Source organism: Globicephala melas, chromosome 1 (genome assembly GCF_963455315.2).
Source record: "Globicephala melas chromosome 1, mGloMel1.2, whole genome shotgun sequence".
Lineage (NCBI taxonomy): Eukaryota > Metazoa > Chordata > Mammalia > Artiodactyla > Delphinidae > Globicephala > Globicephala melas.
In genome coordinates, this window is record NC_083314.1 from 9,931,907 (window position 1) to 9,959,652 (window position 27,746).

Here is a 27,746-nt window from a genome sequence, read left to right on the forward strand (position 1 = left end):
TATTACAACACATTGACTACAACTCTCAAATTCTAATTTTTTAATAGTCATTAAGAACATCAAATGAATGTAACTAATACTTAATCATAGCTATCATTGTATATTAAAATAGGATTTTGGGGATTCATTGGCATTTGTTTAGTATTGCCAAAATCTTATTAAAGTTAAATGCATCATTGGAAATTTTAATTTAAATCTTATTATTATTCTATATTTAAATTTTAAAAATGCTAGTATACACTATCACTGCTTCTATATCCACCAGAGTATTTACTATTTTGATTTGAATCACTCAATCAAAAATTAATTGAAAAAGAATTATTCTTATTGGGGAAAAAATTACTAACGACTTTTAAAGAATAAAAAAAAATGCTTTGGTTAATTGGTTTCTTCCTAGTGAAATTTATTTTGTTGAGTAGAAATATTTTAAAAGATTTTTTCTTTTTCAGAAAAATGTGACTCTGTGTGATTACATCAAAGCCTACTCTCCTGAAAACAAAGCTAAGAGTTATGAGAATTTGAGTTTAAACTATGGAATAATTTCCCACTACTAGTGGCTTTCATTGAGAAGCACATAACTTAAAAAGTATTTCCTTTATCCAAATAAATTTATAGAGCAATATATAGAAGCAATGATTAGTTATGAAGGAGCAAATAGGAATTTAATGTATTTTAGCCATAGGTGGCATTTCTTCTAAATGTGCACAATAGATATACAGAATCATTAAGTTTTTTATTATTAACTGTGTCACTGAGCTTTCACATTATAGAGTCATAATAAATTATGTTGAGTAAATGAATTTTGTGAAGCTAGATGAACAGAAAGAGATTTTACCCAGGTGTTTATGTGAAAGAAATAAAACCTCATAATTTGTCTAAGTGTAATATTTTTACTGTCAGAAATTCACACAGAATTTAATATGTGGATTATGTTGTGTCTGTGCAGGAGGATTATGTGGTTTTTTCCCAATTCTAATTGACCATGGAGTACTTTATTTGCCAACAGTTTTATGATCTTAATGTGGAACTCTCTGTGAGAAATATTGACAACTTATTAAGTGAAAGTAAAATAAAAGGGATTCTTAAATCAGTTACGAGGTGAATAAGTATCACTTGTTCTGATTCAAGCTCATCACCTACTGCATTTCTTGCTTAGAGAAAAATACACAATTTTTTAAGAGTGAATTTTTAGAGATATTTGGGGGGGCCTTTATCCAAATCTTCCATCCAGAGTTAGTACCCAAATATTTATCCAGATACCTGCTGCATCCTTTCTTTTTTCTCAAAAAATATATGCTTAGTTCAGTTTCGTTTATTGGCGTTTCAAAACAAGCATCTTGTTTGATACAAGGACGATAGAGCTTAAAACAAAAAAAGCAGAAAGAAAAAAGCCTCTGTTAATGTTTTTTTTTAAAATAAGTATAAAGCTACTTTATTCTGATTTCAATATTAGTTTTGTATTTGATTCTTAAAGTGCTCTAACATTTCTTTGCTTTTCTTTTATTAAACATATATGAAATATTTCATTCATTTCATTCAAATGTATACACATACCTCATATTTGAACCACTTAAAGGATACTACTAAAACATGCATTTTGCAGAGTAAGAGAAAGCTATTACCAGAATAGTTGATGACCTCCCCCATACCTCTTATTTCACAGTTTTGTTTCTTTCAATTGTGTTCTCTCTCATTTTATGCTAGAACCCCCATTACAATCTCAAACAAAAGTGATGACAGGAGGATTTTTGTCTTATTCTAGTTTAAGAAAGAATGTTTTAAATATTTTACCATTAATTATGTGTATTTTATAGATTTTTCAGTAGACAGCAAAAAGCCTCTTAATTTTTTCTCCTATTACCTAAAGCAAAAAAAAAAAAAATCATGAATGAACTATTCTCACCCCCATTCACCACCAGACAACTAACCCTACCTGGTCTCCACCTCATGTTGCTTGGCCTATGAAGGTTAGGAACATCTCCCAGCAAGGATATTCTTTCATACAGTTCTACTACGTGCTCACATGAGAAGAAAGTATTATGCACCAAGATCCAAATAAGTAAAAATCTTCCATTAGCCCCTTTACTTTTTTTCCCCGAGCTTTAATTGAGGGATAATTGACAGTCAAAAATTGTATATATTTAAGGTTTGCAAACTGATGACCTGATATCTGTACCTATTGTGAAATATTCACCACAGCCAAGTCAGTCAACATATTCATTACTTCACACCTTTACCATTTTTCTTTCTCTTCCCCCGTCCTCTTTCCTCACCTTTCCCCCTTCTTCTCTCTCTCTCTCTCTTTTTTTTCCCCCCACTGGGAACACTCAAGATCTACCCTCTTAGCAGATTTCAAGTACAAAATACAATATTGTCAACTACAGTCACATTTCTGTTCACCAGCTTTCCAGAACTTACTCATCTTGCATAACTTAAACTTTTTACCCCTTGACCAACATCTCCCTGTTTCCACCTCCCCCAGCCCCGATAACCACCTTTCTACTCTGTTTCTGTGAGTTTATTTTTAGAGTCCATATATAACTGAGATCATATAGAATTTGTCTTTCTGCATCTGGGTTATTTCACTTAGCGTAATAGACTCCAGGTTAATCCATGAGGTCTCAAATGGCAGGATTCCCTTTTTATAAGACTGAGTGATATTCCATTAGATGTGTATCATGCATCTTATTTATCCACTCATTCAGTAATGGACATTTAGAGTGTTTCCATTTCTTGGCTATTGTGAATAATGCTGAAACGAACATTGGAGTGCAGATATCTCTTTGTGATACTGCTTTTGTTTCCTATGGGTATATACTCAGAAGTAGGATTGCTAGATAATTTAGTACTTCTATTTTCAATTTTTTTTAGGAGCACTCATGTTGCTTTCCATAATGGCTCTACCAATTTACACTCCCACCAGCAGTGTACAGGGTTCCTTTTTTTCCACACCCTCACCGAACTTGTTTTCTCTTGTCTTATTGATGATTGTCATTCTAACAGGTGTGAGGTGATAATCTCATTGTGGTTTTAATTTGTATTTCCCTGTTTAGTGAAACTGGACACTTTTTCATATGCCTATTGGTTATTTGTGTATGTTCTTTTAGGAACTGTCTATTCAGGTCCTTTTTCTATTTTAAAATCAGGGTTTTGTTTTTTTGTTTTCTTTTTGAGTTGGAATATGTATTTTGGATATTGACACCTTATCAGATACATAGTTTTCAATAATTCTTGCCTGTTCCATAGGTTGCCTTTTCACTTTGCTGATTGTTTCTTTTGCTATACAGAAGCTTTTTAGCTTGATGGAATTGGATTTGCCCAGTTCTGCTTTTGCTACCTGTGTTTTTGGTGTCATATCTAAAAAATCTTTGTCCAGACCAGTATCAGGAAGCTCTTCCTCTGTTTTCTTATAGGAGTTTTATGGTTTCCGAGCTTACATTTCATTCTTTAATCCATTTTGAATTGATTTTCTATGTGATGTGAGATAAAGGTTCAATCATTCTTCTGCATGTGGTTGTCCAGTTTTTGCAACACCATTTATTGAAGGGAGATCAGACGGACAAATCCTCCATCTCCCTTCCCGGAACTGCTTGGAGAAGGTTCCCCTTTGCCAAGGACCTGTAATGGAATCAAGGCACTTGCTGACCAGCCCATTACAGTCCTTCAGAGCTTCCTGTGAAGCAGCCATCACCACTGGCACAATGTTAAATAGCTGTATATCTTCTGACCTTTCACGTGTCTCGCTTCCTCTCTTGTCCTCATACTTACTTCCCTAATTAGCACCTCTCCAATAATCACAGTTTCATCTTTATCTCAGCCTCTGCCTCTAGAGGACTGGGACTAACATAGGACCAAATTACGTCAGTAGAAGTCAGGTTCCCTTACCAAGGAGGAACAGATGTTTGTTCAGTAGGCAGACAAAAGGCCCATTCCATTGCTTAAAGTTAGAAACTGGCAGAGCCACTTCAAATTTTGGTTTATCAAACTCCAGGTTCTCTATTTGGGAATAGCAAGATTATATTAACATAAGTGCACATGTAATCATTGAACTTTGTGTTATAGAAATTCCAGGTATAATAGCAGGACCAGATAATAGGTTTCCTCTGGCTCCTTTTTATGTTCAGAGGAAAAAAAAAAAAAAAAGATAGATTCTAGGAACCCTTCCCCTTGAGACCTTACCTGCCAATCCTGGTAATTATTCCCAGTCTGAGAGTTTGATGGACACTTGCCTTTCCCTCCTTAGTAGCTATAATTAATGTTCTGTGCTGCACAACAATCTCCTGGGATGAAAATCATCTCGATGGTGATGCTTTATTGCTCTGGTTCACCAGGTGTTCCCTCACAGAAAGTGGGAAATTGAATTATATAAAAAGCATGCACCTTAATTTATAGTCTGAAACAATATTATCAATCAGCCTACTCATATGCAATAACAATTAGAGATACTAACAGTGACAGAAAGTTAAGTCTAACTTCTATTTGATTTTGGACCTATGATTGTATATCATTATTTCTATCAATTACCAGTTAATATTCTCAGATCTATCATAAATTTCATTAACTCTTACTGTCCCTGTGATGGTCAAATTTTAAAGGCATGGGATAGTCAAGTGAGGATGGGTGAGATTCTCAGCATCAGAGGTGATATTAGTGTCTCTCAGATTGCCATTTTATCAGAAGCAGTAGCTTTCTGTACCTAAAGCTGAAGAGAATAGATGGATTGATTTGTAGCCAGTGGAATAGAAGAGGTGAATGGGGATCCATAGAGGCCAGTGGAGTGAGTTTCACCACTGCCCAGTATGACCCCAGTGCAGGGACTGCTGGGGACCTTTCCTCTCCATAAAACCACAAGCTTTTTTTTTTTTTTTTTTTTTTTTTTTTGTGGTTCGTGGGCCTCTCACTGTTGTGGCCTCTCCCGTTGCGGAGCACAGGCTCCGGACGTGCAGGCTCAGTGGCCACGGCTCACGGGCCCAGCCGCTCTGCAGCACGTGGGACCCTCCCGGACCAGGGCAGGAACCCATGTCCCCTGCATCGGCAGGCAGACTCGCAACCACTGCGCCACCAGGGAAGCCCAAACCACAAGCTTTTTGAGATTCATGGAACAGGTTTTTTGAGACCATAGGGCCATTGAAAGGGAATTTCCACTTGGAGTAGTTCACTTAATTTTGGCTAAGTCTCTACCCTTGAGCAGATTTCACCTCTGCAGGACAAGCCACTGGTGATACTCAGGAAACAGTATAGGAAAATCCCATCAAATAGTAATGAGAATGGTTAATGTCAACACAGGTGCTCTGTGATGGTGCTGGTCACTTGAATGGTGATAGTGACTCTGCCAGTGCTGGCTTGTCCCCATTTAGGTCCTTTTTTTTTAAATTGAAGTATAGTTGATCTACAATGTTATGTTAATTTCTGATGTACAACAATGTGATTCAATGATATATATGCATATTTTTTTTCATATTCTTCTCCATCATGGTTTTATTACAGGATATTGAATATAGTTCCCTGTGCTATAGTAGGACCTTGTTGTTTATTTTATATATAGTAGTTTGTATCTGCTGATCCCAAACTCCTAATTTATCCCTCCCCCACCCCCTTTCCCCTTTGGTAACCATAAGTTTGTTTTCTATGTCTGTGAGTCTGTTTCTGTTTTGTAAATAAGTTCATTTGTATCATATTTTATGATCCCACATATAAGTGATATCATATGGTATTTGACTTTCTCTTTCTGACTTACTTCACTTAGTATGATAATCTCTAGGTCCATCCATGTTGCTGCAAATGGCATTATTTCATTCTTTTTTATGGTTGAGTATATGTACCACATCTTCTTTATTCATCTGCTGATGGACATTTAGGTTGCATTATGTTCCTGGTCTTGGTGCCATATGGTTCCAGGCCATGCCTTGATGCTGATTTGGATATATGGACACTGCTTATAGGTATATTAGTTCTGCTGTCCATGATTTTCCCTGTTAGTTTTCTCCAATCTTATCCACTAGGATGTCCCTCATCTTAGGCTCCTACTGGTTTTTCCATGTTCACATCTTACCCATTCTCTTCTCCTCCTCACATGAAATTTGTTTGGTGTCTGAAGAGGTTGGGTCAGCTTGGATTTTCCAGGATTCTCTGCAGTATTTTGTTAAACATTTATGCACTACCCTTCTTTATGGTAGGGAAGTAATTCTCTCAACCATATCTTGCTTTTGCAAAACAAAACAAAGCAAAACAAAAAGAACTTTCACAATTTTTCTTTCTGATGTAGGATTCAAGAACCTATTTTGGAAATTCAAATGAGAATACTTCAATTTCTTTCTCATTGAATTTCTACTCTAGCTAGCAAGGCTAACTCTCTTCATTATAATACTAGAAAAACTAAGATTAAAATTTTAATCTGTTTTCTTCAAAATGCATGAGTGACTACTCTCCAACATACATATGTGTGGAGAGAAAATTTGCAAGTGATGCTCCCATCAGAGTTGTCATAATTACAACATTAAGGTTAATTTCTGTGTGTTTTATTCCTCCTTTTTTTTTTTTTCTCCTTTATTCCCTTTATGATGTACTAGTAATATTCCTGTACTCCCAAGAATAGCCCCTCACTCTACCCTGGTCATCCAACTACCACTTGAGAATTCTTTTTATAACATGCATTATAAAATTTTATCTTCATTAACTATACTTATCATGCTAATAGACAAAAAAAGTGTTACATGGGTTGAGAGATGCTAATGAGATATTGAGTATTTTATTTAATGCTGAGTACTAGCTGAAGCACACATACTTCATCTACATTTTTTCACTTAAATATGTTGGAACAGTTAATGCTGTATTACAAACTGAGGAATTTGTGACAAATGAAGTTTTGCTTATTCTGATGGTGGTTTTTATTACCAACATCTACCATACGGGATTACCCAGTGAGCCAGTTAACTAAGCATTATTTCTTTTTCCCAGTGCTCAGAAATTCATCATGTGACAAATAATGAGTGTCTTTTAGAGTCAAGATTTGAAAGAGATTTTTAAAAGCTTGTTACATTGTTAAAATATTATTGATCTGAATCTCATCAAACCTTTAGATGTGAGTCATAACAGTTTGGAGGAAATGTAGATAGAAGAACCCGTTCAATAAACACTGTGAGGATGCAATCAGCCGAATCCAGAATGAGGGAAATTCTGTAGAGCAGAGCAGTTTTTTCAAAAAATACACATCTGTAAAAGGTGAAGCTGTTAGAGACTAAAAGTTTTGAAGAAATATTAACAAATACCATAAGTGGACTTTATTAAAAAAAAACTGAAAAAGGCATTTAATTAAAGATTAGGGAAATATATATTACCAGATTATATGAAGGAATTATTGTTAAATTTTGCTAGGTATGAAAATGGTACTGTGATTTATATTTTAAAAAATATCTGTTAGAAATGCACACTAAAATGTAAAATGGGATGATATATGTAAGATATGCTTTTAAATACTCCAGAAAAATGTTGTATATAGATAATCAGTTACCTAAATATATAGATACATATGTACATACATACTTAGATGCATAAGTATCAATGGATACATAGAAAAGAATGAGTCATGTTGCTAAGTATATCCAAATGTCATATAAAAATTGTGTTTTCTAATAGCAAGTGGTCTTAAAATGACTTTCTTGTAGAAATGAAGGCTCTTTGTGTTCTTTGAGACTGTTAAGTATTTATAACCACTGTTTCTAACTTAGGGGTATATGTAAAGGACATTTAGCACAGAAGTTTCTTAGGAAGATAAATAGAATATAACTTACAGCTTTGAATACTGAAACAGTGCAACTCATTTAGTCACTGTAACAGCTACAAAATGCTTTAAAAAATTATACTGTGAGAACACTACTCTTAAAAAGCTTTTATTTCTTCTTTACATTTTAGAGCACTTGTAATCCAGATTAAAATCAACTGTGTAGAGCCTCCAGCCATAAAATAACATCTGAAAATACCTGTTATGTTTGTCCTTTTAATCAAACATTTGTTCAATATATAATTTTAAAATTAAAAGTATTTTTGAAGAAGAAACATTAATATAATACAAATAGGTATGCTCTTGATACAAGATTCATTTATCCTGCTTTATAACGAGCTCCTGATTGTAAATTTTAATAATAAATTCAGATAGTCTGTAATCTAGCAAGGACATTTGAATAATTGTCAACAGAGCCTTACACATCAAGTGTAGCTTTACTGTGGTCTTTCCATCTTATCAATGGGACTCATTCTCTATTAGGTTGGGACTAGGTCCTCTCACAAAATGATGCTCTTAAAGCCACACCCACCTAAATTAAAAGGTCATGTACCTTTTATCATGGTTTTCAAAATTTCTTAAAACTTAAAAGATTTCTGCTTTGAACCATGAAGGATTAACTGCTATGGAAATTGAACTCCTGTTGTAAACAACTAGAAACGTAGAGAAAATACATTAAACAACACTTCTTCAGACATTGGGTAATGGACTCAATATGGCAGTGATCTGTGAGAAAAGGAAAGCAAGCTAGGTTAGCTCTGTGATTGCCCTCACAGACTGACTGGAGGTAATTTTCAGGTAACAGTGCAGGAAAGAAGAATTCAAACAGAAGTCCAGAAGTCCTGAGGAGTTACGGAGACAGAGGTTGAAGTTCAGAGAGGCCAGATGGCTGGTTTGGGGAAGAGGGAGCGGCAAAGTAAGAGATCTTTGGAGATTGGCAGAGGGATCCTTCAAATTTCTGGCTGAATACTCATCAGCACATCTGTGGTGGGAAACTCCACAAGCTCGGGAAAGAATCATCAAAAACCAGCAGGGCAGACAATTTCCAAAGCTCGCATATGGCTTGGAAGAGATTACATTTTCATCAGCCAGAGGGAAGAGATATCTTAATACCTGGGGTATCAGGTACAATACTCAGAGAAGTCTTTTTACCTTTTACAAGAGTTTGTGTAGAATTGGTATTATACTTTCCTTAAGTGTTTGGAAAAATTCTCGGGTGGAACCATCTGTGATCTGTGCCTGCAGTTTTCTTTTTTTTTTAATTTTTTAAAATATTAATTTATTTTTATTTTTGGCTACATTGGGTCTTCTTTGCTGTGCGCAGGCGGCGGCGAGCGGGGGCCACTCTTCCGTGTGGTGCACAGGCTTCTCATTGTGGTGGCTTCTCTTCTGGAGCACGAGCTCTAGGCACACGGGCTTAAGCAGTTGTGGCACGCATGCTCAGTAGCTTTGGCACACGGGCCCAGTTGCTCCACAACAGGTGGGATCTTCCAAGACCAGGGCTCGAAACAGTATCTCCTGCATTGGCAAGCGGATTTTTTTTTTTTTTAACATCTTTATTGGAGTATAATTGCTATACAATGGTGTGCTAGCTTCCGCTCCACAACAAAGTGAAACAGTTATACATACACATATGTTCCCATATCTCCTCCCTCTTGTGTCTCCCTCCCTCCCACCCTCCCTATCCCATCCCTCTAGGTGGTCACAGACCACCGAGCTGATCTCCCTGTGCTATGAGGCTGCTTCCCACTAGCTATCTATTTTACGTTTGGTAGTGTATATATGTCCATGCCACTCTCTCACTTTGTCACAGCTTACCCTTCCCTCTCCCCATATCCTCAAGTGCATTCTCTAGTAGGTCTGTGTTTTTATTCCCGTCTTACCCCTAGGTTCTTCATGACCTTTTTTCTCGTTTTTTCCCTTAGATTCCATATATATGTGTTAGCATACGGTATTTGTTTTTCTCTTTCTGACTTACTTCACTCTGTATGACAGACTCTAGGTCCATCCACCTCACTACAAATAACTCAATTTCGATTCTTTTTATGGCTGAGTAATATTCCATTGTATATATGTGCCACATCTTTTTTATCCATTCATCTGCTGATGGACACTTAGGTTGCTTCCATGTCCTGGCTATGTAAATAGAGCGGCAATGAACATATTGGTACATGACTCGTTTTGAATTATGGTTTTCTCAGGGTATATGCCCAGTAGTGGAATTGCTGGGTCATATGGTAGTTTTTTAAGGAACGTCCATACTGTTCTCCATAGTGGCTGTATCAATTTACATTCCCGCCAACAGTGCAAAAGGGTTCCCTTTTCTCCACACCCTCTCCAGCATTTATTGTTTCTAGATTTTTTGATGATGGCCATTCTGACCGGTGTGAGATGATATCTCATTGTAGTTTTGATTTGCATTTCTCTAATGATTAATGAAGTTGAGCATTCTTTCACGTGTTTGTTGGCAATCTGTATATCTTCTTTGGAGAAGTGTCTATTTAGGTCTTCTGCTCATTTTTGGATTGGTTTGTTTGTTTTTTGGTTATTGAGCTGCATGAGCTGCTTGTAATTTTTGGAGATTAATCCTTTGTCAGTTGCTTCATTTGCAAATATTTTCTCCCATTCTGAGGGTTGTCTTTTGGTCTTGTTTATGGTTTCCTTTGCTGTGCAAAAGCTTTTAAGTTTCATTAGGTCCCATTGGTTTATTTTTGTTTTTATTTCCATTTCTCTAGGAGGTGGGTCAAAAAGGATCTTGCTGTGATTTATGCCATAGAGTGTTCTGCCTATGTTTTCCTGTAACAGTTTGATAGTTTCTGGCCTTACATTTAGATCTTTAATCCATTTTGAGCTTATTTTTGTGTATGGTGTTAGGGAGTGTTCTAATTTCATACTTTTACATGTACCTGTCCAGTTTTCCCAGCACCACTTATTGAAGAGGCTGTCTTTTCTCCACTGTATATTCTTGCCTCCGTTATCAAAAATAACTTGACCATATGTGCATGGGTTTATCTCTGGGCTTTCTATCCTGTTCCATTGAGCTATATTTCTGTTTTTGTGCCAGTACCATACTGTCTTGATTACTGTAGCTTTGAAGTATAGTCTGAAGTCAGGGAGCCTGATTCCTCCAGCTCCGTTTTTCGTTCTCAAGATTGCTTTGGCTATTCAGGGTCTTTTGTGTTTCCATACAAATTGTGAATTTTTTTGTTCTAGTTCTGTGAAAAATGCCAGTGATAATTTGATAGGGATTGCATTGAATCTGTAGATTGCTTTGGGTAGTAGAGTCATTTTCACAATGTTGATTCTTCCAATCCAAGAACATGATATATCTCTCCATCTATTTGTATCATCTTTAATTTCTTTCAACAGTGTCTTATAATTTTCTGCATACAGGTCTTTTGTCTCCTTAGGTAGGTTTATTCCTAGATATTTTATTCTTTTTGTTGCAGTGGTAAATGGGAATGTTTTCTTAATTTCACTTTCAGATTTTTCATCATTAGTGTATAGGAATGCCAGAGATTTCTGTGCAATAATTTTGTATTCTGCTACTTCACCAAATACATTGATTAGCTCTAGTAGTTTTCTGGTAGCATCTTTAGTATTCTCTATGTGGATTATCATGTCATCTGAAAACAATGACAGCTTTACTTCTTCTTTTCCGATTTGGATTCCTTTCATTTCTTTTTCTTCTCTCATTGCTATGGCTAAAACTTCCAAAACTATGTTGAATAATAGTGGTGAGAGTGGGCAACCTTGTCTTGTTCCTGATCTTAGTGGAAATGCTTTCAGTTTTTCACCATTGAGGATGATGTTGGCTGTGGGTTTGTCATATATGGCCTTATTATGTTGAGGTAGGTTCCCTCTATGCCTACTTTCTGCAGGGTTTTTATCATAAATGGGTGTTGAATTTTGTCGAAAGCTCTCTCTGCATCTATTGAGATGATCATATGGTATTTCTCCTTCAATTTGTTAATATGGTGTATCACGTTGATTGATTTGCATATATTGAAGAATCCTTGCATTCCTGGAATAAACCTCACTTGATCATGGTTTATGATCCTTTTAATGTGCTGTTGGATTCTGTTTCCTAGTATTTTGTTAAGGATTTTTGCATCTATGTTCATCAGTGATATTGGCCTGTAGTTTTCTTTCTTTGTGACATATTTGTCTGGTTTTGGTATCAGGGTGATGGTGGCCTCGTAGAATGAGTTTGGGAGTGTTCCTCCCTCTGCTATATTTTGGAAGAGTTTGAGAAGGATAGGTGTTAGCTCCTCTCTAAATGTTTGATAGAATTCGCCTGTGAATCCATCTGGGCCTGGGCTTTTGTTTGTTGGAAAAGTTTTAATCACAGTTTCAATTTCAGTGCTTGTGATTGGTCTGTTCATATTTTCTGTTTCTTCCTGGTTCAGTCTCGGCAGGTTGTGCATTTCTAAGAATTTGTCCATTTCTTCCAGGTTGTCCATTTATATTGGCATAGAGTTGCTTGTAGCAATCTCTCATGATCCTTTGTATTTCTGCAGTGTCAGTTGTTACTTCACCTTTTTCATTTCTAATTCTATTGATATGAGTCTTCTCCCTTTTTTTCTTGATGAGCCTGGCTAATGCTTTATCAATTTTGTTTATCTTCTCAAAGAACCAGCATTTAGTTTTATTGATCTTTGCTCTCATTTCTTTCATTTCTTTTTCATTTATTTCTGATCTGATCTTTATGATTTCTTTCTTTCTGCTAACCTTGGGGTTTTTTGTTCTTCTTTCTCTAATTGCTTTAGGTGCAAGGTTAGGTTGTTTATTCAAGATGTTTGTTGTTTCTTAAGGTAGGCTTGTATTGCTATAAACTTCCCTCTTAGAACAGCTTTTGCTGCATCCCATCAGTTTTGGGTTGTCATGTCTCCATTGTCATTTGTTTCTAGGTATTTTTTTGATTTCCTCTTTGATTTCTTCAGTGATCACTTCGTTATTAAGTAGTGTATTGTTTAGTCTCCATGTGTTTGTATTTTTTACAGATGTTTTCCTGTAATTGGTATCTAGTCTCATAGCGTTGTGGTCAGAAAAGATACTTGATACGATTTCAATTTTCTTAAATTTACCAAGGCTTGATTTGCGACCCAAGATATGATCTATCCTGGAGAATGTTCCATGAGCACTTGAGAAAAATGTGTATTCTGTTGTTTTTGAATGGAATGTCCCATAAATATCAATTAAGTCCATCTTGTTTAATGTATCATTTAAAGCTTGTGTTTCCATATTTATTTTCATTTTGGATGATCTGTCCATTGGTGAAAGTGGGGTGTTAAAGTCCCCTACTATGATTGTGTTACTGTCAATTTCACCTTTTATGGCTGTTGGTATTTGCCTTATGTATTGAGGTGCTCCTATGTTGGGTGCATAAATATTTACAATTGTTATATCTTCTTCTTGGATCAAGCCCTTGATCATTATGTAGTGTCCTTCTTTGTCTCTTTTTATTTCAAAGTCTATTTTGTCTGATATGAGAATTGCTACTCCAGCTTTCTTTTGAGTTCCACTTGCATGGAATATCTTTTTCCATCACATCACTTTCAGTCTGTATGTGTCCCTAAGTCTCAAGTGGGTCTCTTGTAGACAGCATATATACGGGTCTTGTTTTTGTATCCATTCAGCCAGTCTGTGTCTTTTCTGTGGGAGCATTTAATCCATTTATATTTAAGGTAATTATAGATATGTATGTTCCTATTCCCATATTCTTAATTGTTTTGGGTTTGTTATTGTAGATCTTTTCCTTCTTTTCTGTTTCTTGCCTAGAGAAGTTCCTTTAGCATTTGTTGTAAATCTGGTTTGGTGGTGCTGAACTCTCTCAGCTTTTGCTTGTCTGTAAAGGTTTTAATTTCTCCATCAAATCTGAATGAGATCCGTGCTGGGTAGAGTAATCTTGGTTGCAGCTTTTTCTCCTTCATCACTTTAAATATGTCCTGCCACTGCCTTTTGGCTTGCAGAGTTTCTGCTGAAAGATCAGCTGTTAACCTTATGAGGATTCCCTTGTGTGTTACTTGTTGTTTTTCCCTTGCTGCTTTTAATATGTTTTCTTTGTATTTAATTTTTGATAGTTTGATTAATATGTGTCTTGGCGTGTTTCTCCTTGGATTTATCCTGTATGGGACTCTCTGTGCTTCCTGGACTTGATTAACTATTTCCTTTCCCATATTAGGGAAGTTTTCAACTATAATCTCTTCAAATGTTTCCTCAGTCCCTTTCTTTTACTCTTCTTGTTCTGGGACCCCTGTAATTCAAATGTTGGTGCATTTAACGTCCCAGAGGTCTCTGAGACTGTCCTCAGTTCTTTTCATTCTTTTATCTTTATTCTGCTCTGCAGTAGTTATTTCCACTATTTTATCTTCCAGGTCACTTATCCGTTCTTCTGTCTCAGTTATTCTGCTGTTGATCCCTTCTAGAGTATTTTTAATTTTGTTTATTGTGTTGTTCATTGTTGCTTGTTTACCCTTTAGTTCTTCTAGGTCCTTGTTAAATGTTTCTTGCGTTTTCTCTATTCTATTTCCAGGATTTTGGATCATCTTTACTATCATTATTCTGAATTCTTTTTCAGGTAGACTGCCTATTTCCTCTTCATTTGTTAGATGTGGTGGGTGTATACCTTGGTCCTTCATCTGCTGTGTGATTTTCTGCCATCTCATTTTGCTTATCTTACTGTGTTTGGGGTCTCCTTTTTGCAGGCTGCAGGTTCGTACTTCCTGTTGTTTTTGGTGTCTGTCCCCAGTGGCTAAGTTTGGTTCAGTGGGTTGTGTGGGCTTCCTGGTGGAGGGGACTAGTGCCTGTGTTCTGGTGGATATGGCTGGATCTTGTCTTTCTGGTGTGCAGGTCCACGTCTGGTGGAGTGTTTTTGGGTGTCTGTGGCCTTATTATGATTTTAGGCAGCCCCTCTGCTAATGGATGGGGTTGTGTTCCTGTCTTGCTGGTTGTTTGGCATAGGGTGTCCAGCACTGTAGCCTGCTGGTCGTTGAGTGAAGCTGGGTCTTGGTGTTGAGATGGAGATGTTCAGGAGATTTTCGCCGTTTGATATTACATGGAGCTGGGAGGTCTCTTGTGGACCAGTATCCTGAAGTTGGCTCTCCCACCTCAGAGGCACAGCACTGACCCCTGGCTGGAGCACCAAGAGCCTTTCATCCACACGGATCAGAATAAAAGGGAGAAAAAGAAGAAAGAGAGGAAGGAAGGAAGGAAGGAAATAAAATAAGGTAAAATAAAGTTATTAAAGTAAAAAATTAAAATAAATATTAAGAAAAAAATTTTTTTAAAAAGAAAAAAAAAAACGGACGGACAGAGCCCTAGGACAAATGGTGAAAGCAAAGCCATACAGACAAAATCTCACACAGAAGCATACACATGCACACTCACAAACAGAGGAAAAGGGGAAAAAATAATATATCTTGCATTCAAAGTCCGCCTCCTCAATTTGGGATGATTCATTGTCTATTCAGATATTCCACAGATGCAGGTACATCAAGTTCATTATGGAGATTTAATCCGCTGCTCCTGAGGCTGCTGGGAGAGATTTCCCTTCCTCTTCTCTGTTGCACAGCTCCCGGGGTTCAGCTTTGGATTTGGACCTGCCTCTTCGTGTAGGTCACCTGAGGGCGTCTGTTCTTCGCTCAGACAGGACGGGGTTAAAGGAGCAGCTGATTCAGGGGCTCTGGCTCACAGGCCGGGGGGAGGGAGGGGTGCGGATGCGGGGCGAGCCTGCGGCAGCAGAGGCCGGTATAACGTTGCACCAGCCTGAGGCGCGCCGTGCGTTCTCCCGGGGTAGTTGACCCCGGATCCTGGGACCCTGGCAGTGGCGGGCTGCACAGGCTCCCAGGACGGGTGGTGTGGATAGTGACCTGTGCTGGCACACAGGCTTCTTGGTGGCGGCAGCAGTAGCCTTAGCGTCTCGCGCCCGTCTCTGGAGCTCCTTTAAGAAAGTCTCTTGCCTCTTCGGCAGCTCCAGACTTTTTCCGGACTCCCTCCCGGCTAGCCGTGGCGCCCTAACCCCTTCAGGTTGTGTTCACACCGCCAACCCCAGTCCTCTCCCTGCACTCCAACCGAAGCCCAAGCCTCAACTCCCAGTCCCGCCTGCCCCGGCGGGTGAGCAGACAAGCCTCTCAGGTGGGTGAGTGCCGGTCGGCACCGATCCTTTGTGCAGAAATGTCCCCGCTTTGCCTTCCGCACCCTGTGGCTACGCTCTCCTCCGTGGCTTCGAAGCTCTCCCGCTCCGCCACCCACAGTGTCCACCCCCGAAGGGGCTTCCTAGTGTGTGGAAACCTTTCCTCCTTCACAGCTCCCTCCCAGAGGTGCAGGTCCCATCCCTATTCTTTTGTCTCTGTTTTTTCTTTTGCCCTACCCAGGTACGTGGGGAGTTTCTTGCCTTTTGGGAGGTCTGAGGGCTTCTGCCAGCATTCCGTGGGTGTTCTGTAGGAGCAGTTCCATGTGTAGATGTATTTATGGTGTATCTGTGGGGAGGAAGGTGATCTCCGCGTCTTACTGTTCCGCCATCTTCCTCACCTCCGGCAAGCGGATTCTTAACCACTGCGCCACCAGGGAACCCTCTGGAGTTTTATTTTAGGGAAGGTTTAGATTTGTTGTTTACTAGAGTTTCAATTACTTTAATAGATGCAGTGCTATTCAAGGAATCTATTTCTTTTTGAGCAAGTTTTAATGACGTTTATTTTCCAAGGAATTGGCCCATTTCATCTAAATCACTGAATTTACTGTGACAGATTTCTTCATAATATTCTCTTATTATTCATTTAATATCAGTATTTTATAGGAATATTTCCTCTATCATTTCTAATATTGGTAGTTTGTGTCTTGTAACTTGTTTTTCCTGATGAATCTGGCTAGAATTTTATGAATTTTGTTCATCTTCTAGAAAAGTCAGCTTTTTATTTCATTGATTTTCTTTATTTTTTTTTTGTTTGTGTCCAATTTCATTCGTCTTTTACTTTGGTTTTCTCTTGATACTTTCTCTTGGGATTAAAAAATATTTATAAAAAGGCTTCAATAAGAAAAAGATTTTTCCTTGCATATCTTTCAGGGTTGGGATGATATATTAGTTTCTATTGCTGCCATAACAAATTACCACACATTGAGTAGTTTAAAACAGCAAGAATTTATTCTGTTACAATTCTGGAGGCAAGAAGTTTGAACTGAGTCTTAATGGGGCTGCAGTCATGTCAGCAGAGCCTTGCTCCTTCCAGAGGCTCTGAGGCAGAATTTGTTCTTTGCCTTTTCCAGCTTTTGGCGGCTACTGGCCTTCTTTGAGGTGTGGTCACATCTCTCCAGTCTCTGCCTTCATAGTCACATTACCTTCTCTTCTTCAGCCAAATCTCCCTCTGCCTCCCTGTTTATAATACTTGTGTTTAAATATAGGGCCCATCCAGATAATCCAGGAAAATCTCCCATCTCAAGATCCTTTTATTTAATCACATCTGCAAAGCCCCCTTTTCCATGTAAATTAACTTCCCAGGTTCCAGGGATTAGGAATTTGAGATTTGGGGGATCATTATTCAGTTCACCATAGGTGAGTATAGCTGTAGGGTGAATTTCAAGAAGTGAAATTGCAAAGTCATATTGCAAATCGTCCTCGAAGAAGTTACACCACTTATAATATTCTTTCACGATGAGGTTAAACATATCTTGTGGTCTTCTGGTCTTAAAAGTCATGCTTTAAAAGTACTTTACAAAATGGTGAAGAGGTAAAATGAAAATGTTCTCAACCTTACTAATCATGGGGGAAGTGCAAATCAAAATCACAGTAGATATCACTTCATACTTGTTAGGATATGCTATTTTTTAATTCATTTTTTATTAAGTATAGTTTAATTACAATGTGTTAATTACTGAGGATATGTTTTATTAATAAAAGTTAATAGGTGTTGGTGAAGGTGTGGGAAAATCTGGAACCTTTGTACAGTGTTGATGGGAATATAAAATGGAGTAACTATTATGAAAAAAAGGACTTTATATTCTAAGCAACAAAATGTTGTATACATTTTCATCTATTAGTTTTAGGAAATCCATCTTAAATGTATCAAGTTTACAAATGTTGATGTATTGGGTTGGCCAAAAGGTTTGTTCAGTTTTTTCCCTAAGATGGCTGTATTAGCACTTAGTTGTCTTTAACTTCATTTGAAGTAATTTTGTTAGATTGTATGTGACAGCTATCATATTGGCATGCATTTAAAAAAAGACATCAAAATTGGTCAATTTTTGTGTAGCCATTTTAATAGTGAAGATGGAGGGAAAACAACATATTTGGCATATTATGCTTTATTATTTCAAGAAAGGTAAAAATGCAACTGAAATGCACAAAAAGATTTGTGCAGTGTATGGAAAAGGTGCTGTGACTGATCAAACATGTCAAAATGGTTTGCGTAGTTTCGTGCTGGAGATTTCTTGCTGGTTGACGCTCCATGGTTGGGTAGACCAGTTGAAGTTGATAGCAATCAAATCGAGACATTAATTGAGAACAATCAACATTATACCACAAGGGAGATAGCCGACATACTCAAAATATCCAAATCAAGCATTGAAAATCATTTGCACCAGCTTGGTTATATGAATCGCTTTGATGTTTGGGTTCCACATAAGTTAAGAGAAAAAAACCTTCTTGACTGTATTTCTGCATGTGATTCGCTACTTAAACGTAATGAAACGTTTTGTTTTTAAAACAAATTGTGACAGGCGATGAAAAGTGAATACTGTACAATAATGTGGAATGGAAGAGATTGTGGGGCGAGCGAAATGAACACCACCAACCACACCAAAGGTCGTTCTTCATCCAAAGGAGGTGATGTCGTGTATATGGTGGGTTTGGAAGTGAGTCCTCAATTATGAGCTCCTTCTAACCAAACAATTAATTCCAACTAGTACTGCTCCTAATTAGACCAAGTGAAAGCAACACTCAACAAAAAGCGTCCAGAATTAGTCAATAGAAAACACATAATCTTCCATCAGGGTAACTCAAGACCGCATGTTTCTTTGATGACCAGGCAAAAACTTACAGCTTGGCTGAGAAGTTCTGATTCATTGGCCATATTCACCAAACATTGCACCTTCGGGTTTCCATTTATTTCAGTCTTTACAAAATTCTCTTAATGGAAAAAATTTCAATTCCCTGGAAGACTGTAAAAGTCAACTGGAACAGTTCTTTGCTCAAAAGGGCAAAAATTTTTGGGAAGATGGAATTATGAAGTTGCCTGAAAAATGGCAGAAGGTAGTGGAACAAAAGGGTGAATACGTTGTTCAATAAAGTTCTTGGTGAAAATAAAAAATGTCTTTAATTTTACTTAAAAACTGAAGGCACTTTTTGGCCAACCCAATAAAATTAATTTGTGTATTTTAATGTGAAGGCATCTTATTTACTGAGAATTTTTCCTTTTATCATTTTTAAATATCTTTATCATTTATTAACTTCATTTATTTATTTATTTATTTATTTATTTATTTATTTATTTATTTATTTATTGCGGTACGCGGGCTTCTCACTGCTGTGGCCTCTCCCATTGCGGAGCACAGGCTCCGGACGTGCAGGCTCAGCGGCCATGGCTCACGGGCCCAGCCGCTCCGTGGCACATGGGATCCTCCCGGACCGGGGCACGAACCCGTGTCCCCTGCATCGGCAGGTGGACTCCCAACCACTGCAACACCAGGGAAGCCCAACTTCATTTATTTTAATGCTTACTAGCTTTTATTTAATTTTGCCTAATATTAATATCCTAATTTTGTTTTTATTTTGAATGAGTTTATTTGGTGTGTTCTGTGCCCATATTTTTGCTTTGAAGCTTACTATTTAACCTTGATTTACATATTTCTGCTATGTAACTTGAAGCCAGGTTGTTGTTGCTGTTTTTGCTTTTCTATAAGAGATTTTTCAAATGTATGTTTGACTTGACTCTGTCACCTTATTTCATTTTTCCATTTAATTATCATGCTATATTCTTATTTTCCTTCTTCTGTTACTTTGAATATATATAGTTTGTTTTAATTCTGGTGGTTATGTTCTTTACTTTAAATGATGTATTTAACACCTTTTTAAACAATTATAGATGTTAGAAAAGAAAGAGTATCCTATTGCTTTCCTGATGACAATGAGAAAAATTAATGAGCTTAGAGATTGATCCACCACCTTTATCCTGTTATGCTCCTCCTGTAGCCACTTCACAAGTTTTCTTATTAGTTCATTCCATTATAGTCCACTGTAATTATATATAGTTACATTATAATTTCTTATATTATTTAGATGTATATCTGTATTTTCTCTTTCTGTGACGTATATCTGTATGGGATATGGGATTATCTATCATCTATCTATCTATCTATCTGTCTATCTAAAAGAGACAAATAGGTGTTTACTAAAGGGGCAAATAAAAGGCTAGAAATTCCAAACTTGGAATAAAGGAGTAAGAAACTTTGGGTAATGTTCAAAAAAGAAAGAAAGAAAAAAAGAAAATAAAACAAAATGAAAAGGTGATTGTATATTGTTAAGAGCCTAATTTAATTTAATTCTACGAAATACAATAGCCAAATCTTTGGTATCCATGATACTGTAGGAACTTGAATAGTTTTTTCATTGTTGTTTGTTTTAGATCTTTGTCTTTCTTCTTTATTTCTGTGAGTAGAGCATACATGTACCCCCATACACCACCCCCATACCACAATTTAACAGAACTGAAAATTCCTGATTGCTTTCTTCTAGAATTTAATAGAGTAGGAATCAAGCTGTGAGACACCATTTTATTCTTCATCAATTTGGAAAAAGAAAACTGCAATAAATAAAATTAGAGCACCGAGAAGAAAGCATGTCATTTTCTGACACTAATTATGCCAGTGGGGGAATAGTTTCATAAGGGTTCAAGCCTCAGAAAAATCACCCCTTTTCAGAATCAACAATGAAAGAGTTCCTTATTCATGGATTTCTTTGAGACCCTGACAGTACCCCTAACTATACCTAGCTTCAAAACATTATCTTTCTAACGTAGCTCTTGGTGACTATACCAGTGTTCTGGGGGAGATCAAGACCTTATTTTAATAATCGAGCATGTGATTAGTTTTGTGGAGAACAGAGTTACAGCCCTGGAAAGATACACATGGAGAGAACTGAAGCCTCCTGCAAATAACGACAGATGGAAAGCTGGAAGCAGATCCTCCAGGCCCAAATAAGCCTCAGATGACCTCAGTGCTGGTCAACAACTTGACTGCAACCTCAGGAGAGACCCTACCACCCACATAAGCCACTCAAGTTTCCCGACTCTTAGAAACTGTGAGATAATAAGTATTTGTTGTCTTCAAGTACTAAATTTTGGAGTAATCTATTACACAGAAGTTGAAGTCATACAATGGGAAATCAGTCAGTGATAAAATGGGGAACAGGTACTGGGGAGAAAAAATCTCCCTTGATATCAAGGATAAAAGTGGATTTCTTTTAACCTCCAAGGCTATCTGTCCTGTTCAATTCAGCAGTCACTTTTTTTTTTTTTTTTAGTGACTATCAGTTTTTGGCAAAGTGCTAGTGAGTTAAAGATTAAAATATAAAAACCACAATTAACATCTTTGTAAGTTATAATCTAGAAAAGTGTGCCTCTTAAATCCCCTCCTTTCTTCCCTCCCTTCCTCCTTCCGTTCCTTCCTTCTGTTCTTCTATCCATACCCCTTTTCTCCTATGTCTTTTCCCTTTCTTGATCAAGTATTAAATAGACTTCAGTCTGTCAGTAGCATCCCTGCTCCTAAGTTCTGATAAAATTCAACCTTTTATTGAACACTGACTCTGAGGCATGCTTACTGTCAGACGATGAGGCATTAATTAAAAAAACAAACCAAACATTAAAACCTCATTAAGAGCACTTGACTTAAGCTAAGAAAAAAAGAAATGCTATGACTTTTTTTTTTACAAATGTTACTGATTTCATATTAGTTTTTAATTAAAATTAAAGCAGTGAGATTAAAACAAAAATGTAAAAGGGATATGCATATCCTTTTAACTGAGCAGCCATTTAGTCATATTTCATTTAGCTTAGTTATTTCAGATATGTTTGATGACATGATCTGAAATCTGTTGCATGTTTATAAACATAGACTGATGAGCTGACTAGGAACTCCAGGATGCTGGGGGGTGTTGCAGTTGACTATGTACAGTCGCTTAGGATCCATGAGGCAAAGAGCAAATGGACTGAGAATGTGATGTGGGGTGACAATGTAGCACCTCCAGGAGGTGCTAGAAGATTGTTTCCTCAGTAAGTCAGAAATCTGATATTGCTGAGAATAAACGAACTTCTTTAGAAGCAGACTTAGAATGAATATTCACAAAAATCTTTCCCCTGTCAAGGCTTCTTTCAAAAATAAATCATAAAGCATTGTTTATTAAGAAGAAATAACTTGACACAAGCAAATCTGTAAATTTCTGCTGGTTACATACACACACGTGCACACAACAATTATATGTGTCTATATATATATATACACTACATGCATGCAAATATATGTTATATGTATCTATATTTATATACATATAAAGAGATATCTGTAAGTAGATATTGGCAATATAAAATACATTTAATTAAGGTTTATACTTTTTCTATTAAAATTATATTTTTGAATCATTTGTAGTGGTAAAAAAAGTTTGTGAATCTTCTCCTCAGTTTAGGTATGAAATCAAAGTTATTTTTTCCTTAAATTTTAAGCAACATCTGTTCTTAACTTTTTTTAGCTATTCTGTAGTTCAAAAGTATCATTGTATACTATTTAACATGGCACTTAGATTCAGAAACTATTCCTGTACAAACAAAAGTGACAAAATTCTTCTGCTGGTTGAGAATATAGTCATATATTTCTGCAGTATTATAAATACAGAAAAGTGTGATAATATAATTACCAGTTAACTTAAAAAAAATAAAGTAACATTTTAAATTTAGCTTTGGCCTCCTTTCCAGCCTTCATAATTCCCTATTTTTTCTGTTTAGATTTAATATATATTCTTCTAACAGATCTATAGGAATCAGGAAATAGAAAAAATATATATAAATATATATATGATCTATAGTAATATAATAAATGATATAATTCACATGTATAATATATAACAAATATATATTATACTATGTAAATATGGTGATAGTTTACATATATGCTCTTTGAAAATCTGGTCCTCTCCTTATGTAATTTGTAGTCTAATGGTGGGATAGCCGTTAAATATATAATTCTATAAAATGTATATATTCATACCATTATATGTGCTATTAAATACATGATCACTGCTCTCAATTTATGTGCAATATTGGAGATGACTTCTGTGAGGAAGTCAAGGTACAGCTGAGTTCAGGCAACTGTGTGAGAGTTGATTAGGCAAAGAGAAAAATGAATTTTGTTTCTAATGAAAGAGACAATATTGTCAAGGCCTTGGGGGAACTTGGAATGTTTGGAGAACTAAAGGAATTTCAGAGTGGCTGGAATGCTGAGACAACAAGAGGAAGAGAGGGATAATATGCCATCACAGGAAGGGATAAAACTATGTAGAGCATTAAAAGGAGATGTATATGTTTTTGTCTTTATCCTAATCACATTGAAGAATAATTTGAGGCATTTTATGGTGGACATAGGAGGAGGGCTGGATGAAATTATTCATTTATTTCTGTTCTGTGTGCAGTGGAAAATGGACTAGAGAAAAATCAGATTAAGTTGCTATTGAAATAATCCAAGCAAGAATTGATGCTAGGTTGGACTGACTGGTGGTAGAAGGCAGACAGAAGAGCATAGATTTGAGTTTTATTTGGGATACAGTGATGGGCTTCACTGTATATAAGATGTGAGGCGTGATCAATGAATGGATGCTGGCCAAGTTTATCCAAAAAAATTGATCAATTTATTCTCCCCATTTTTCCTCCATAAATCTCTCTAGTTCAAAAGCCAACTTTGGTTGAATTCTGTGAACAAATGTGTCCGTGCCTGTATAAAGGCAACCGAGTATTACAGGAGAAAAATCATAAAGCTCTGATGATTCCTTTTATTTTAAAGAAATGATCATATTCTCAAATGAGCACTCAGTGCAGGTCAGTAATGATACTTAATTTCTCATTTAATCTCTGAAAATGATGTTCTATTATATATACTTCTTCCCTAGAATTAAACCCCCTTGAAAACCCCAGTGGAAGACAGTCATCTTCAAATAGATTAAGAGGATGCATGAAATGGGATGCGCTCATCTTCAACCATCAAATTCTGTTTTCTGCATCTGTAAACATTTTCTGTCTTCCCTCCTGTTTTTATAGATGGAAGAAGTGAAGTGCTCTGATCTATTAAAAAATTTAATCTCTCCAATTATCCAATTATCCCCTCTTCTCTTTCCTCATGGATGTCATTTTTGCATTTATTATTCTTCCATATCACAAATTTTTTCAACTTTATTAGATCACATATGTTTGCATAAAATGTGCTACTAGTAACTTACATCTTTAAAACAGACTTTACCTTTTCTTCGCACTATTCCTCTATTCCCTTTCTTAACAAAACATCTCAAAATAGTTTTCTACACTCCTTGTCTTCACTTTCTCATTTCCCAGTTACTCTTTAACCCATTCCAACCCTAGCTGAAAGGGTAATGGTCAAAGTTAGCAGTGACCTGTAAATTGTCAAATCCAAGAGTCACTTCTCTGTCTTCATTTCACTCAGCATCTCTACAGTATTCAGCATTGTTGATCACAGTCTCTCTTTATGATATACTTGAATCTTTTGCTACTGTGATAGGCTGAATAATGGCCCCACCCAAAGATATGCACATCCTAATCCCAGAATTTGTGAATGTGTTAAATTACATGGTAAATATGACTTTGCTAATGAGATTAGGATAAAGATCTCGAGATGGGGAAATTATCTTGGATTATCTGAGTAGAACTGATGTAATCAAAAGCTCTTACAAGAGATTTGCAGGAGAGTCACAGAAGATGTGACAATAGAAGCAGACGTGAGAGTGATGTGGGGACATGAGACAACGAATGCAGAAACTTCTAGAAGGTAGAAAAGGAAACAGATTCTTCCCTAGAATGCAGCCCTGACTACCCATTTTAGACTTCTGACCTCCAGAAATGTAAAAGAATTAATCTATATGACTTTAAGCTACTAAATTTGTAGCAGTTTGTTACAGCACCAATAGGAAACTAATGCAGTTACTATTATGACACCCAATATTCTTATTTTTTTTCTTACCACATTGATCAATCTGCCTTCTCCTCCTCCTGAAATAAATTTCGGGACTTGGTCTTGAGGCTTCATGTATTCACCATCTGTGAGCTTTCCTTAGGTGATTGCACAGTGTTTCAATGTCTTTAAATACAGTCTATATGCTGATGAATCTCCATCTTCAGCTTCTCACTTGATCTTGAGACTGAACTCAAACTGCCTGCTTAAAAGTTCTGTTTTATGTCTAACAGGTACATCAAACTCCACATGGCCAATATGAAAGTAGCTTAACCTTCCCTCTCTCTGCAAATGGCACTACTGTTTTTCCAGATACTCAAGACAATTCTCTAGTCATCCTACATGCAATCCTAGATCAAGTATTCTACCTCTAAGATCAAGTATTCTACCAAAATAGATCCCAAATCTGTCCGCATTTTCCATTTCTTCTATCACTATCTTAGGGCAAATCAAAAAATTCCAGACTCAATTATTAAATTGTTTCTACTTTTCTTTTTCTTCCTTTTTTTTTAATCCTGTTGTCACAAAGGGATTTTTTAAATTAAACTGAGAATGATTTTACTCCTAGAAGTAAAACCCTTTAATTGCTTCCCACCTATCTTATAATTAAACCAAATCTTTTCACTATAGCCTATAAAGCCCTACAAAGTTTCACTTCACGAACTAAGATTCCAAGATTGTAGGAAAAGATATTGGAAATGTAAGCATCATATGAGGGACCCTTGATGCCTTACTAAAAATTTGAGCTTTTCTCTGTAGTTGAAAGTTTAGTCGTAAATAAACTTAAGAGAACTGACACTATCAGATTTGCCTTTTTGAATGACTCTGACGCTGATAAGGAGAGTTACTGAAATGAGAAAATATTGATATATAAATTACTGTGGAGCTTGATGCGGACCAGTGGGACCAACAGGTGGAAGTTTGAAGATGCCCAGTGAACTGACCCACTTTCTTGTCATAATATTACTACTCAAAGTTACATGATCCTCTTATTTGTACACCTAGAAATTTAGAGCTCAAAATAAACTTAGTGGTAACTAGATGATACACTTATTTTATAAATGAGAAAACTAGATACTGAGGGGATAGGAGACATTCTTGAAATCATGCACCTGCAGTAAAGACAGGTGCAATTTTGTAATTTTATATGTATGTGTATAATTTTATGTGTGTGTGTAATTTTATAGCTTATTAGACATAAGACTCTTTTACATCTTATAGAAGATTTTTTAACATCCTGAGATAACAGCTAAGCGGTTATTTCCTCATTATCAGAAGAGGTAAGTAAAGTGTCTTGCCTAAGTGGCATTAAGCAAATAGCAGAAGTAAAAAACTAGAACTTTAGATTTCCAGATGATTCTTCTTCCTCATTTTCTACTGTATTGTGTGAAAAGTTCAGAGGATGCATTGTGCCACCAGACCCTGAATACTGAATGTGATTTCTTCTCAGTCTCCTTATCAGTCTAATTTGAACCCCAAACATCTCAAGATAGACCCCCTAAAAATAGTAAAGAAAGAACTAGGCTCATTAACTTACATTTTACTGATGTGGAAGCATATTTTGCATTACAATTAAACTCAAATGTCACTACTTCATTGAACATTTTCTCTTCAAGCAGAAAATTTAAATGTCTATTAATGATATAATAAAAAAGTACAATTGCTTTTATGTTTAATATGTACTATATAATATTTTATTTATATAGTATTATGCTTTCCATTTAAGTTGTAAGGTATAAAATAATTCTCATTTATATTAGTGTTCCTCAGATAGTCTTTTAGAGAGGAATCCTAGGGAGATTGGAATCAGTCCTCAATTCATGAATACCAAGTAGATGCAGTGCAGCAGTGCTCACATCAGCTTTTTAAAACTGGGTTGGCAGTAAAATACCTGATTAGCATTGCGGGTTTTTAGGAAAGTTTGTTTCTACCTTCTAAGGAAAAAATGTTCATTGTTCATTTATCCAAGAATTATTTATTCAGGAGCAGTTAATCATAGTGATTCGGAACATAGAATCTCTCAAAATCTGCTTCTGAAACTTTCTAGATATGTAGTGCTGGACAAGTTACTTAACCTTTTTATGACTTAGTCATCTCACCGGTTACCCTCCACATGGGGTAGTTATATTAAATGAACAGATTTTATAACACATTTAGCATAAAAATATGATTTTGTAAAGCCCCCAGGAAATATGTTAATTATATTATCTTTTGCAAAAGAATTAAAACAGACATGATAGAAGTGTGCCCCCTCCCTTTTCCCACAGCCCAAGCCCTCTTTTTGTTTTTGTTTTTGCTACCTGTTCCTCCCTGAACCTTGAGGAAAAGACAAACTACAAGGCTTACAAAAACAGCTCTCAAAGGAACTGTTTGGGGATTGCACCAGTAATCCCAGGCACGGGGCACAAAGCCATCTGAACATTTTCAGCACTTATAGACAGGGGACACTGCAACCTGATTCTAAACCACAGTGAAATGTACTCTGTCTTTCTTGCCCAGTGAAACTTCAAACGTGCTTTGGCTCAGGAAATTGTCTGGTCTTCACCTGCTTCTTGATGCATATCAAGTCAATTAAGTCCTTAAGCTCAATTTAAGTAACATAAACTATCTTTTTTCTTGACACCCTCCATGAAAGTGTAAGTTCACTAAAAGTAGGCATTTCGATTATTTTCTTCACTCATATCTCCAGTGCCTAGAGCACTTGCTAGCACGAAGAAGATGGTCACTTTGTATTTGTTGAATGAAGGAA